Below are 13,276 nucleotides of genomic sequence, written 5' to 3' on the forward strand. Positions count from 1 at the left end.
CCTCATTTGATTCACTCAAAAGGGTATGTACAGCTTCCTCTAGGCCCCTTCACAGCCCCTTCCTCATGTTTGGGAACACCCTAATGATTTTTAAATAGAGAAATTTGCTCTTCAAAACCAACCCTTCCAGAAGCAGGCCTTGTTCAGTCACCTTTTGTTCTGAAAAACAAGCCCAGAGGACAAAAGACTGTCCAGGAACAGAGGCCCCCTGTGTGGTGTGGTCAAGGCTGCCTCCCTCTGACTCTGAGCCAGGGAATGGCCACGCCTGGCTGCTGGAAGCTCTTTGATGGGACAGAGGGTTTGCTTGCTTATTTATTTTGTTTGGCAGTTGCTTAGATGTACATTATTTGTTTTGGTTTTCTTTTTTAATTTTTGCAAAAGTCTACTTATATGCTTAGACCTTTTAAAACAAATTATTCTGGGGAACGGAACCTGGGGCCTGGCACATTCTAGGCAAGTGTTGTGCCGTTGAAATATATCCCTGGTCTTGTTTAATCATTCTAGTTCAATAGGCAAAACGACGGGACTGGGCAGACGGCTAAGTAGTCAGGGTCACTTGCCGCTCTTGCGGAGAACTGGAGTTCACTTATGCGAGGCAGTTCAGTGCCTGTAGCTCTAGCTACAAGGGGTCCAACACCCTCTCCTGGCCTCTGTGGGCACCCACGGTCACACGGCCATACATGTACACACAGACACACATAGAGACTCATAATGAACAATAGTGACATCTTTAAAGCTTTTAAAGGCAAAAGTGACATTCAAATGGATATGTAAGGACCTCTCACATCTGTGCCCTCACTTCTCCGTGAACCTTCTACACAGACAGTGGTTTTTATGAATTCCTCATGAGTCCTTCCACTCCACTGTGGAATAAGCGCTCTCCTTTTCTTCTTGAACAAGCATTCTCATTGGGTTTGCTAGTACTCCCGAGATAGGTAAACACCAGTTTTTGAAAGTGAAAAATTCTTAGTCTTTTGTATATAAATCACAAATATACATTATGCATACAGGACATAAACAGATGCTCATGGTATTAAAGTTTCATGGCAAGGTAGGGATTAGGAAGAAAACCGTCTTAAGAGTCCTAAGAGGGTAGTAACGGGGAAGGTGAGCATCGTTGCTACAGAAGCAGCACACAGAGCACTTTCTTTCCCGCTTTATGATACAGCCTAGGGACCTTTCCATATCAATTCATATAGCTTTACCTCATCATTCTTATAGTGCCCTAGAATTCCACTGTGCAGGTAAACCATTATTCATTTAACCATCTCCCCTTTGATAGATACTGGGGTTTATTCTAATCTTTGGCTATTGCAGTGTCATGAGGGACAAGCCTTTTACATACATTGAACACATGCACAGGCAACAGGGTTGTATGTCTTAAGAGTAAATTATTTAAAAATCTGATCCCACATAATCACATTTCCATTACACACATTCAAACCCTCCCTCCATAGATCATGTAATAAGAAACAAATTTCCTCTAAATGGGCACCTCCGATAATTCTGGAGGTATCTGTGAACTGGGTTTTGAACCAGAGATAAGGGGGACACTGTCTCCTGGGCTCTTCTCTGGGATATGTTAGATCTATAGTTTATACAGTGTTGAAGAAGGGTGACGGGGCCATCAACTTAGCAGAGAGAGGACCGTCTGCGACTCTGTATCTCAGGGAGAGAGGGTGACTCTGCATATTGGCGTCATGTAGAACTTGACATGCTTTCCGGACAGTCTGGAGCCTCCATCTTGCAGGCTGGAAACTCCCAGCAACGCTGATTACAGCCTAGCCATGGCTTTCTAATGCCTGGGAACAAGGAGCTCTGAGCAGGGAGGCCATGCTGCATGTAAATGGGCTGTCACACACTCAGCTTCCTTCCCGGTCACCTCATGCTGCAGCCACATAGGAAGGGAAGTCACCTTTCCCTGAACGCTGTGGGACAGCGCTGCCCCCTCTTCCCAGCGCAGGCAGGACCGCAGCAGGTGCGCTGCTCTCCCTGTGGTCCGGCTCCCACTGTGATCTGCTCTGAAGTTAATTGCTGGCTCCTGACACATTTATGCTTAACACCACCACCAGCTCGATGAAGATTTTATTTGATCCTTAAATTATTTAAAGCCGATGTAATCATATTTGCTTTCAACAGAAATCTGCTCTATTCATGAGTTTGAAAGCAGCCTAATAGAGCCTCTAGGTGGCTCACTGCCACTCGGGGCTCTGCTAGTATCCCTCGGTGGGGGCCTCCACCACAGTAGGAGGGGTAGTCCCCCTGCCTCTCTGTAGAGCTTGTTAACCAAGGTCAAATAAATCACAGAGCAGAGAAATTTTACGCAGCGTTACAGTCACATCTGAGCTATTGCTGGGCAGGATTTTGACTTTGTAATTTATTCAAGACTTCCTCTCCTTCATTTCCCAGGCAGCTCCCTGAGAGAACAGCGCTCCGGGCTTCATTCTGTAAGCAACCCTGGACTCCCATCCAGGCCAGCTCACAGAACAGTTTTTGGTTGAATGAAAGAATTTAAATAAATAAGCAAACATCTGCCACAAACATGGCTCCAGAGATGGAGTGGGCCTGGATCCTTCTGCCTCCTTTGCAGCTTCTGGGAGCGCAAAAGGCTGCGTGCCCTCAAGAAATGTGATAGAAGTGTCGAGCTACACGATGCATCACAGTTCCGTTTGCTCTGCCAACAGTGTTAAACATGGCAGGCTTTTCGTGCAGAAATAGAGGAAGAGCCACGAGTGCCTCGGTATGTCAACTGCCACAACACTTCTACCCACGCGGACATGGCTCACGGCACCTCCTCTGCTCCCACAGCCCCCACTGTTATTTCATTCGTGGTACAAACAGTGGAAACAGATGTCAAGATTCAAGTGTTTCCTTCCTGTCTCTGCCCCCGCCCCTCCCGACCTGCCTCCACCCACCCGCGGAGGGCGGAGGCTCTTCAACCCTCCAACAACAGATCTCCCTCATGCTTGTACCTTAAGCTCCCTCTCCATTCTCTCCCATCCTTACTCTTGTTCTCTGGCTTCCGCTCTCTCTCCCATTCTTCCCGGCCCTGTCTGTTTCCAATTAACGCGTTTTTCTCCCATCTGTCCTTCAGTTTCAAAGACAGGTGTGACAGAAACCAGTAGGCCAGCCCCAAGTATTAGAAGAAATGACCAGATCCTTAAAAAACAACGGTGTGGGGTAGAGGCATGGTACAAACCAGTAACATACCTTGAGAGGCTGAGACAGAAGGATTGCAAGTTAGAGGCCGACCCTCGTAACACAGGAAACCTATGAGATTGTGTCTCCCAGAAATAAACGGCAGAAGCTACATCCTCAAAATCTCACCAAAATGACTACCTAGACATGAGCTGAACACGGCTGACAACAGCAGACATTCTAATATGGATGGGGGAAAGCCCATCAGGCCTCATCTCTAGAAAAACACTACAGGCAACTAAGGAACGCCGAGAGCAGGAGACGTAGCGTTTCCCAGGGAAGAGCACACAAGATTGGTGATCTAACACCAAATGGTTAACCCTGAAAGCAACACACACAGTTACAGTATACAGTAACATTATACAGACTGAACATGTAGGGTTTATGTGTTTTATGTGTTTAGGAATAATTAGTATAAACATGTATTTCTTTATTGATATATGTATGTATCAACGAAGAAAAAAGAGGCCATGAATTTGAAAGAAAATGGTGGAGTATGTGTGAGGGTTTAGAGAGAGGAAAGGGAAAGGGAAAATGATTCAATTATATTAGGATCTAAAAGAGAAACAATTAAAAAATCAAGGTGGAGCATGGCTTGGTGATGGAGTGTTTAATTGGCACAAAGGCTCTGGGTTCCATTCCCAGAAATACACACACACACACACACACAAAGGGATGTGTGAGAAATTGTGTGAGACCTCCTCCAAAATTTTAGGTGTTAGAATGTGTCTTTGACAATTGTCTTCCTTCTCTTAATCTTTTCTACATCTGGGCAACTCTGAGTCTTGAACTTCTACCTCCATATTCTACCCCTGGCCTAGCTGGCAAGGTTCTATCTAATCAGTCAAACAATATTGCCAGATGTGAAGTCCTACAATAGAGGCGTAGGTCACACAGTGGTTTATTACCTGTTGCTGTTATTACTGACTAAAAGACTTCTCTGGATTACAGACTCTTAGAAATCTAAGGCTGGCTTTATACCATCTCCAGAGATGCCACATGGTCTCGGTATTACCCCTGGTCAATGACAACAGGGCATGACACTCTGAGAAGGAAAGTTTATGACAGTTCTCCTGGTTACACTGGACCAGTTCTTCCTTCTTTCCCACTCATAATTCCAAAGAGAAACTGTCTAAGGTGCCGTGAGGGCAGCATCCTGAGACTCTGTGCTAGCTGGAACAGCCCGGATGAATGGTAACATAATATCCTAGCATGTCTTGGTACTGCAGGGTGTTAAACCCAGAGCAGAGTGCTCTCCTGAGTCCCTCCACTGCCATGCAAGTGGTTCAGGGAAAGTCAAAATTGCATACAGTGCAGCCTTCCCCCCAGCCTTGGGGGCCTGGCTCATACTGAGTCCTGGGCCTGGGCATCTGTTATTTCCTTTGTCTGTCTCTCAGAAAGAAACACCTTAAATATTATATTGAAGAAAATACATAAAAAGTGTACATGAACTCTAAATCAGCATTGTGAAACATCCTGCACCCCCCCCAAATATTAATGGCATTTAATTGGGTCAATTCACAAAGAAGAAAACAAGTGTTACTTATTCTATTTCTTTCTTACACAAACATATCAATATGCAGGGTTCTGTGTGCTAGGGTGGAAAAATATGCAAGAAGGACGAGCACAACACCGTCAATGATAATAAATAGCCTTTGTGAGCACTGCCAGTCAATTCTACAGGGGACTGACCTACTTGCTCTGTATGATACCAGATGCTGTAGTTTCTGTTGTGCCCATCTTACAGTTGAAAGGGCTGATATATGAAGAGGCCAAGTAAGCCGGGTGGTAGCGGTGGTGCACGCCTTTAATCCCAGCACTCGGGAGGCAGAGGCAGGTGGATCTCTCTGAGTTTGAGGCCGGCCTGGTCTACAGAGCGAGTTCCAGGACAGCCTCCAAAACAATACAGAGAAACCCTGTCTTGAAAAAGCAATAAACAAACAAACAAATAAATAAATAAAGCTAAGTAACTTAGCCAGCATTTGTACCCAGAAAACCTGACTTCAGCACCTGCATACTTAACTACAGTTCTGGGGAGTTAAACAACCACTGTGTGTTGCAGAAATAACAGACAGGGTCCTTAAAATCATCTAAAATAAATAACTAAGGGAATACAGAGGAGATGGAGATTACCCAGGAGGCAGAGGGACAGGAGTCTCAGCCATGGCTCATGAGATGGCCTTGATAATTGGTGTGTCTGAAATGCTGGGACTGTCGGATGAGCTTTCCAGGTGCCAGCTGTAGTCCTAGCAGCAACAAGCAGCAGGGGGCTTGTCGGTGAAGGGTCAATTGTCCAACCGTACAGTTGAGGGACAGTCTTGTGCGGTATAAGAGGACGTTGTGGGTTTTATATTCTGAGCATCCTAAGGTTATGATTCAGTCACTCAGGAGCGTATAATTGGCAGAATGTCAGAGCGTATGTTGGGGCACTAGGAAAAGTGGCAGGCCTGGAAACACTTAGCAATGGGTGTTAAGGGAGGGAGTCACTCCTCTGCCATGGCTTTTAAAACACTCCTAGAATATAATTTTTAATAAGCTCATGCCCTAAGCTGGCTCAGCTCCTTTTTCACTGGTTTTTGTTTCATGAGACAAGGTCTTGCATGTAGCCTTGGCTGTCTTGCTTGGCTATGTAACTAGGTAGTTCTTAAACTCATGGCAATCTTCCTGCTTCAGCCTCTGGAGAGTTGGGATTTCACTTCAATTTTTAAGGTGAAGTGTCATCAAAACAGAAATAACTGTGGCACAGACAGCTCCTCAAGCTGGCCTGTGAGCAGTCAGTGAACCTATCCCCTCTCTCTAGGTCCTGTGAGTGCATGCCCTGCTGGAGACGATGGCTTGAAGCTTCCCAAAGTTTAACAGCAACAGCAACAGCAACAGCAGCAGCAGCGTAAGCTATGCATAAAGGACCATTTGTAAGACAATGTGGCTTCTGATGGACTGTTTAGGACTGTCCTAGCCCCATGTTTTTCAGGCAGAATCATTTACACAAAGTAGAGCTAGTAGCTTCAAGTCTAGATACTGTTAACAGTCAAGGAATGCAGCCATTGGCCTGCCCAGGCCTTGCCTGCAGCTCTGGCCCTGTTAGTTGTGGGAAGGCACACACACAGTGCTGAAGGTCTCAGTGTGTCAGAAGTACGTGAGGGAAGTAGTACAACCTAACGTGCGGCGTGGCCATCAGTCTCCTGGTGTGTGGGGAGCAGAGGAGGCCTAGAGTCAACGGGTCAAGGGGAGATGAAGTCCTGAGGGATGTGTACTGTTGATCCGGGCACAGCCGTGCCAAGGATCCAGCGCCTCACAAAGATGTTGGGTTGGCAAAGCCCTCCCCATACAGAACAGGCTCAGAATTGGGAAAGGCTTCTCTTGGTCCAAGGAAAAACATTGACAGTGTGTGTAAGGACAGGTGTTAAACGGTTGACTCTTGTGTGCAAAACACCAGCAGCCGCAGCTTCCTCCTCCCTGAGGCTTACAACCTGAAACTGCTGATGTTCAAAGACCATCTACCCAGACTGGCAAACCCCTCCCACTGTGCCGTTCATAGTAAACTTGTTGCGGTTCTGGGTTATTTTCACGGTTCTTGGAACCCCATCAGAGCATGCCTAGCCCACCGGATCCTGGCTTTTCTGTGCATCGCGTGTCTGTACTTTCTTTATTCCCTCACTGCCCCCGGCGGTTTTCCATGACCAAGCCACGCAGGACAGGGCACTGGATCACACAAGTCTGGGGTTCTTCATTTGATAAACTGTCTAGTGGGGATGGCTGGTAGTAAGGTAGCGTCTTGTCCTCAAGGGAGTTCAAAGGGTTTTGCTTTGGTTTTGTGTTTTAACAAAGGAAATCAGACAAAGCGAAACATAGAAACCTCTGGCACAGTGTGTGTAAGCTGCTTGTAAGCAAGAGGGGAGGGCGCTGTCCTTGCAGAAGGGCAGCTGGCAATCTCCTCTGTTCTGCTTGGATTGGTGGCTAAGCAAAGGCATCAAACCAGCAAAGAGCAACAAGACTTCAGTTCTTGGGCACGAGACCATGGTAGGCAAATTAATTGGGCCTCTGCTCTCAGCCAAAACGTATCGTAGCGCAGAGCATGACAAGAAAAAGGCAGCATGCGCCAAGTTGCACATCCCATAATAAATCCTCCCTCCATGCTGGGGAAAAGAAAGCATCTTTTTTGCACGTTCATTTGTCAGACATCTTGGGCACAGTGAGGTGAGAGAGCTAAGAAATAGCAGCACTCAGAATAGCTTAGCATTGCGTGGGAAGGGTGACGAAATTATGGCACTTTGACTGGTGACAGACGTGGAAGTTGTGTTTTATCACTCTGTGATAGCATGCCTTAGGAGGTTCGCTAATGTTCTTTCTCTCCATACCCCCGTGTTTCCCTCCCATGGATGTATACATTGTCACATATTTCACTTCAGCCTGTATGTTTTCCCTCGTCTCATCCTCCCTCAGATCCACACAAGCCTTGTTGCTTAGTGGTGGCTCTGAGTCCTTGCTCCTGTGCTAACCACCTACCTCTCTGGGACATCTTGCCAAGGGACCCACAATACGGAGGCCTCTGAGTTCAGGCTGTTCCCTGGGGCCTCCCCCTTTAAAGACCAGGGACACTGCTAACCTTTTGGAGTGAACACCTCTCCCAATCCGGGACACAGAATCCCCTGGTATCCCTTTCTGCCCACCCAGAGTTTTCAGAACCTAGGCAATATTACCCACTGAGCTGAAAGGAAGTTGCATCACATCAACTTGAAGCAGCTTTTGTTTTCTATCTTCGGCACTTGAAACAGCAGTTTCGGATCAAACAGGCTGTTCCTACAGTGGCAGCTATGTGCACAAACCCTACCAGAAGCTTCGGGGCGTTCCAGAGAAGAGGGGCCTCGTCTGCCAGACCTCACTAAAAGCTCCCCAGAGGTGGAGACTACGGACACTCTGTGAAGAGAGATGGTGAGCGTGTAGAGGAAGACAACCTCTCAAGAGCAGAGGCCTGCTGGAAGCCGCTGGCTGTGAGACAGTGCAGAATGACAGCAGGTCATTGGGGCTCACATCTGATGACACTGCTGAACGCTCCCGGCACAGTGCAAGTACATCAACCATCTCAGATCGGCCATTAGATAGTTACCACTCCTGTCATGAGTAAAGGATCCAGAGCCCGAAAGATGCGTTTCTGAGGGTGGTTGGTTTTACTCTTTCCTGTCACCCAGCTCCCAGTTAAACACACGGAGGCTTATTCTTATAAATGCTCAGCCTTAGCTTGGCTTATTTCTAGCCAGATTTTCCTAACTTAAATTATCCTGTCTACCTTTTGCCTCTGGGCTGTCATCTTTATCCTGCATGCCTTTCTTTACTTCTTACTCTGTGGCTTGTTGTATAGCTGGTGGCAGGCCCCTGGAGTCCTCCTCCTTTCTTCCTCCTCCTCCTCTCTCTCCTTATATTTCTCGTCTTATTTATTCTCTCTGCACACAATCCTTGCCTAGCCTTTCCCTTGCCTAGCTATTAGCCATTCAGCTCTTTATAAGACCTATCAGGTGTTTTAGACAGGCAAAGTAACACAGCTTCACAGAGTTAAACAAATGCAACATAAAAGAATGCAACACAGCTAGGCACATGCCTTTAATCCCAGCACTCGGGAGGCAGAGGCAGGCAGATCTCTGTGAGTTGGAGGCCAGCCTGGTCTACAGAGCGAGTTCCAGGCAGCCTCCAAAACAATACAGAGAAACCCTGTCTCGAAAAAACAACAACAACAACAAAAAGAATGCAACACATCTGTGCATCACTAAACAAATGTTCCACAGCATATATAAATGTAACACATCTTAAAATATTCTACAACACGTTTCTTTGTCCAAAGTAGCTGGGCTGGAGTTGACATTTCTACCAGCCTGAATCCATAGCTGTACCTCTAGCTCCGTACACATTTCTGCAGCTCCATCACAAAATTCTTCTATTTCCACTCCCTTTAATTGCTTAAAACCTGCCTAGTCAGGCCTGGACCTCTGAATCCTCCCAAGGAGGACATCGCTGTGCAACCTGTGCAGCTAATCATGAGACTCCTGGTTATTTAACTTCTGGTTAGCGAAGGAAACCCCTTAGACGTCAACCCAGCTAAATTATAAGAGAATCCTGTTAGCTAAGAACACGGTCTTCTCTATCCATAGTATGGACTGCAAGGAGAGCCTGTGACATTGTCCTTACACTGTGTGCTTGGTAGCACTCTGCTTCTTAACTTTCATTTTTTAAACAGGGGTTTCCCCTTGTGGGTTAGTTTTCCTTTATGGAAAATATTTCAGCCATATGGTTCCAATGCTCTCTTAGATGTTGGAAATGAAGGCATGCACACAGAAGGAATTGTCACCTGCATGCCTATGTAGGCTGGCAGATAGAGCAGAGGTTCATCCTGCCTGGGATGGGGAGCCCACCCTACCCCCCTACCCACTGAGAATTTTCCAGTGAGGGGAGGCCTAGTTAAGGCAGTGAAGCAGGAATAGGAAAGGAGCTCAAGCTAGTAAATGTGTCAATTTTCTTGGACTCCCTGCAATTTAGAAGCTGATTTCAAAGAAAAATTGCTTTCAGGCTTCAGGCTCCTTCTGTCGCTACCAACTGTGGCCCATTTTTACAGCTGACTGGCCACCGTCTAAAACTGAGGGTCCCTAGTAGTGCTGGTGGGCCTTGTTGGATCTTCAGCTGCCCAGAGCAGAAGTCATATGCATAATTACATCTAATGGAGGCAGCTTAGGGCAGGCTATCCCCCATGTCACCACCACCTGCTCCCCCAAAGTCCCTGCTGCGGTTTGTTGGTTTGTTGGTGTAGCTGTTTGTCATGAATCCCCAAGTCAACAGCTGACGTGATTCAGTGCGACTTCACACCTCTCCTGCAATCCCTCACACCTCACACAGCCATGGCTCACGTGGAATGCTGCAGCTTCCTGCTCACCCCACTCACACACGCCACCTCCAAAGCTACACCCCAAGAGCTTCACACGGAAGGGACACAAGCAGTCTGACTTTGCTGGGAGACACCGAAGGGGGCAAGGACTCTGCTCCTCACACCCCAATCACAGTCGTGGCTTTTCCTCTCAGCAGCCTGAATCTGGGTACCGGTCCTTTCAAACCCACTTCTGGAATTGCCAGGGTGAGATTGGGGATACAGGGACACCACACTGCTCTGTGGTGATGAAGAGCACGGTAATTCTGACCTACTCTCCACACTGCGTCCTTAAAAAAAAAGCTTACAGGTGTTGTGTGAGAGGTTAATCATCAATGCACTGCCCCTTCAGTTGATGCGTATAGCTCTATTAACATAGCCATGGCTGTTACCTCGGGGAGCTTAGAAGACATGCTCCTTCTGCTCCAAAGATGCCACCTTGTGAGGAAGTGGACAATGGGGGAACCTGGGGATGGGGCCACACTTCAGTCACCAGGGTCATTCTGGGCTGTGATAACATGGGAGAGACCAAAGCAAATGGAAGAGAGCTCCTGTGGGTCAGGGCCTGATACAGGGTGTGGTCTCGATGACCTTGCTCCTAGCTGTACCTCAGCCCCAGAGTCTTGCTTGCTCCTTTTCCCTTTGTGAAGAAGGCAGCCTTCCAGAGCAACCCCATGACTGTCTGGAGACCCATGTGCCTGCAGCTCTGGAAAGGTCACTGAGAAAATGCAGTGCCAAACAAACAAACAAACAGCCCCCCCAAAAAAAACTCCCCCAAAACAACAAAAAACAAAACAAAAAATGAAGTTGACAATTAAAACAGAGCCTCCTTCTCATTGGGCTGCAGAAGCAGCTGTGTTTAAGGGGAGTGTGACTGGCCAGGGCCTATGGCATTTGTTACCTAGGAGGAACAATAGTGCCTCTGTTGGCATTTCTGTTGAAGAAGCATGAACTGCACAGCCTGGTCCTCAGCTTGAAGGTCACAAAAAAGGAATATCAGAAGAGTGCCCATCCAGGGCCGTTTCACGTCTCCTCTGGGCCTGTGTGTGCATGCATATGAACCCAGCGTGTGATACAGCACATTGCTTTGCTCCCTACAGCATGGTTTGCTACAGAGCTTTTATTTAATTTTGAAGTAGCCGTGTTACCTGTGGTTTTGTCTTTGAGTTGGAAACTAAATACTGGACTGTGTTATCCATGTAAATTGGGTCCCACAGTTTCTCATGCTGGAGCATTTGGTCCTCACCTGTTGGTACTGTTATGAGAGACTGTAGAATGTTTGGGAAGTCAAGTCTAGTCAGAGGAGTGCGTTGCTGGGGTCTTCAGGTTTAATGCCTGGCCTGCTTCCTACCGTTTGGTCAGAGCCTGCTCCAACAAGTCAGGTAGGGTATCTGAAATGGGCCACCAGGACTGAGAAATGGTAGATAAAAGAAACAGAGACAGAAACACAGGACAGAATCTAGAATCGGGAGGGCTGCCCAGTCAATGGTGAACAGCACCAAGTTTAATTCAGAGCTTGCTTATATACAGACTAGAGGCAAAGCAGAACAAAGAACGGTATAATCAGTAAGCAGTTCCCTGTACTGTCCTTGAATTAGAATAGGCAGGCTAGCTATCTGCATGTGAGTCCTGCTAGCATCAAGGACCTTGTTAGGTAGATAATTTGTTCTTTCCCATGGGCTTCATCAGAACTTTCTCATGGCTCTCAAGGAGACTAAAACAAGCAAGCTTGAGCTCTAATGTATCATAAGTCAGAATAGACACCAGATGGAAACTGAGTTATTTGTGGGCTCCCGTACCATTTCTGCCTCAGGGTCTGCTGAGATACAACGCCTATCTCCTGCTATTGTAAAGCCACCCACTGTCCTGCATTACTCATCGAGGCAGACTGTGTCCCTTAAAACCAAGAGCCAGATTAAACCTTCCTCCCTTAAGTTTTTTCCTGCCAGCATCTTGGTCACAGCAGCAAGGAGGTAATCAACACACACTGTTAGAGTCCAGGGTATGTTGTTATTGTCTCCCATAACTTCCCAGTCTCATAAAGAACCAGGTCTTCTGAGGAACTGGCAACTAAAGAGCATCAAGACTTGTAAGTATCCATATGTGTTGCTAGTTGGTTGATGCCTGGGCAGACATACTTCCTTCAAAAGGAAGTCAGTTTAGGAGAGTCCTTGTGGTTAGAAAATCTAATTTGAGCCCATTTTACATTCTTCCTGCATGGCTGATTGGACTGAGGATTACAAGTCTAACACTATTGATAACATTCCAGTGTCTGTCTGTCTCTCTGTATCTCTCTTTCCCTCTCTCTCTCTCACACAGATTTTGCATTTGTGTGTGTGTGTGTGTGTGTGTGTGTGTGTGTGCGTGCGCACCCACATGGAGATCAGACAACAACTTATGGTAATTGGTTCTCTCCTCCCGCCATGTGGGAGGTAGGCGGGGGTCCAGTTCAGGTTGTTATCAGACTTGGTGCCAATCGCCTTTACCGGCTAAGACATCTTGCCAGTGGAGAAAAAGGGAGAATGGAGAATATTTAACTGCTTTGGTTCTCTCCCTACACGAATAAAAGAATTTACTATTATCAGGTGAGATTAGTTATGAATGGTCATGAAGTAAACTTGGAACTGAAGAGCTAACTGGAGCAGTGCTGCTGAGAAATTGCTGGCTTTGGTAATGAGACACTGGCAGACAAGGTAGGTATCTTGTCTCAGTGCAGGTGCACACACCTCAGGCCCTCCAACACCTCCGGCAAACGGTCACTGGCAGCTCCTACTCAACACCACCCCCTTGGGTCCTTCTGTTCCATTTGACAATGACCTGGCCGTACAGCGATGTTTGTCCTGGGACACCCAGGAACATTTTGGTCTTCCTCATTTCACCATCATGAACCTCACCATTTCCCCTTTGTGTAACTTAGCTGGAAGAGGTCTTGGTTTCTTCCCTAACTACGAGCCTGGAAAAAGCAAGCCTGTGTGAAGAACTCCGTCCCGAGGCCCCTCAAGAAAAGTGATTACAGTAGGAACACACACAATTGTTGCTGCTCTGCTTGATTAAAGGAAGGAAGACAAAAGCCCTGACTTATGAAGCAATCACTAGATCCAGAAAATGATGATCCAGGCAGCCAAGCCAGCACTGTTTGTGCTGATTGAGTAACCCAGTTGCCTCAGA

This window comes from Mesocricetus auratus, unplaced genomic scaffold (genome assembly GCF_017639785.1).
Source record: "Mesocricetus auratus isolate SY011 unplaced genomic scaffold, BCM_Maur_2.0 Super-Scaffold_6730, whole genome shotgun sequence".
NCBI lineage: Eukaryota > Metazoa > Chordata > Mammalia > Rodentia > Cricetidae > Mesocricetus > Mesocricetus auratus.